This window comes from Syngnathus acus, chromosome 19, assembly GCF_901709675.1.
Source record: "Syngnathus acus chromosome 19, fSynAcu1.2, whole genome shotgun sequence".
NCBI lineage: Eukaryota > Metazoa > Chordata > Actinopteri > Syngnathiformes > Syngnathidae > Syngnathus > Syngnathus acus.
The window spans coordinates 1,311,707-1,313,621 of record NC_051103.1 but is presented as its reverse complement, the minus strand read 5'-3'; the positions used below and the strand labels follow the sequence as shown (position 1 = coordinate 1,313,621).

Genomic DNA, 1,915 nt, shown 5'->3' with positions numbered 1-1,915 from the left:
ATTGGAAACACAAAACATAATAAACATAATTTAAGGCAAAGAAATATAGAAAGGCCAACAATTGTGCAACTCAAAACAGTGAAAACTTCTAAGTTCAAAGCAGTGTCTATAGACAAATAAATGAATCAACAACAAATAAATAAATAAATGAGAACAGAAAACAGACTGTATACTATGAGGCCTCGCAGAGGGACAGCTTCCGACAGTTAAAGGCTAAGGTGTTATTTGTCTGCATGACTGGATGCTTGTAGAACCACAGGCAAGACCCATGAACATAGTAGAAAAACATGAAGGAGGTGTTGAGGAGAAGCGGTAAGATTAAAGAGTGCTTCCTGACAAATTTCCTTCTTGGCTACTCACAGAAGAATCAGGAGAAGTCATGTGTGTTTGGGAGTTTGTGTTCCATGATGCAGGCCTCCCTTGTACAAGTCTTCTTGAAATGCGTGGCTCTCGCTGTGCTACAACATAATATCATAATCAATTCATGTTGAGGAGAAGCGGTAAAATTAAAGAGTGCTTCCTGACAAATTTCCTTCTTGGCTACTCACAGAAGAATCAGGAGAAGTCATGTGTGTTTGGGAGTTTGTGTTCCATGATGCAGGCCTCCCTTGTACAAGTCTTCTTGAAATGCGTGGCTCTCGCTGTGCTACAACATAATATCATAATCAATTCATGTTGAGGAGAAGCGGTAAAATTAAAGAGTGCTTCCTGACAAATTTCCTTTTTGGCTACTCACAGAAGAATCAGGAGAAGTCATGTGTGTTTGGGAGTTTGTGTTCCATGATGCAGGCCTCCCTTGTACAAGTCTTCTTGAAATGCGTGGCTCTCGCTGTGCTGCAACATAATATCATAATCAATTCATGTTGAGGAGAAGCGGTAAAATTAAAGAGTGCTTCCTGACAAATTTCCTTTTTGGCTACTCACAGAAGAATCAGGAGAAGTCATGTGTGTTTGGGAGTTTGTGTTCCATGATGCAGGCCTCCCTTGTACAAGTCTTCTTGAAATGCGTGGCTCTCGCTGTGCTGCAACATAATATCATAATCAATTCATGTTGAGGAGAGGCGGTAAAATTAAAGAGTGCTTCCTGACAAATTACCTTCTTGGCTACTCACAGAAGAATCAGGAGAAGTCATGTGTGTTTGGGAGTTTGTGTTCCATGATGCAGGCCTCCCTTGTACAAGTCTTCTTGAAATGCATGCAATGATGCAATGATGCAACTGTTGCCCTCTGTGACGACAAGAAAGCCTATAAAGTAGTTCTGTTTGGTCTGTTAGGTGGGTTCTCATCAAGGTTGATTCCCAGGGTGGCCGAGCTCCTGTCGAGACAAACGGAGCACGTGGAGCCACAGGCAACATGAAAAACTAAAAAAACAAACATTGAGTTTCTACACTTACATTACAATAAAGTAATATGTCATGCCTACCTCTGGCCTCGATTCTGGGGATGAGCTTCTTCTTATCGTGGCTACAAGGCAGTTAGTTACAGGCTTGGCTAGATGTGGTTCAGCCACAGCTGAACACATTTCTGTCCCTTCTCGTTAAACTCTGCTAAATCCGATGCTGTGCAGGGATGTTCCAGCAGGGGGCACATGAGGAGGTGTTGCATGGTCTGCGGTTCAGTGCCACAGTCACACTCGGTGTTCCGATCATCCAGATGTCCCCATTTGGCGAGAGTGACTTTTGCACGTCCAACACCAGATCTTAGTCTATTTAGGCATTTCCACGTTGCATAGTTGGTGTCTGCTCCTGGGGGCATTGCCTCGCTTGCCTTAAGCTCCATTGTAGTTTCTGGTGGAAGATTGTCAAGTCTTTCTTCCCACCGAGTGACTCTTTCACTGCCTAACTCGGTGTTCTGAGGGGTGGGACACTTTTCAGAAAACTTTTCCTGGACTTAAGGCGGCTTTTGGCTGGTACAT

The 1,915-nt window shown here is 43.5% G+C and overlaps 1 long non-coding RNA gene across 3 annotated transcripts; it reads right to left on the bottom strand.

The window, feature by feature from the left end:
• Positions 1–1,192, bottom strand: LOC119137910. Of its 3 annotated transcripts, none has more exons than XR_005101018.1 (4): positions 1,113–1,192; positions 925–1,022; positions 549–834; positions 1–458 (listed from the first exon to the last, which is right to left on the bottom strand). It is a non-coding gene; the product is annotated as an uncharacterized LOC119137910 (long non-coding RNA). The 3 variants fall into 3 exon arrangements; XR_005101019.1 differs by having other exon boundaries at positions 1–646; positions 737–834; XR_005101017.1 differs by having other exon boundaries at positions 1–834.
• Positions 1,193–1,915: the final 723 nt, after the last annotated feature.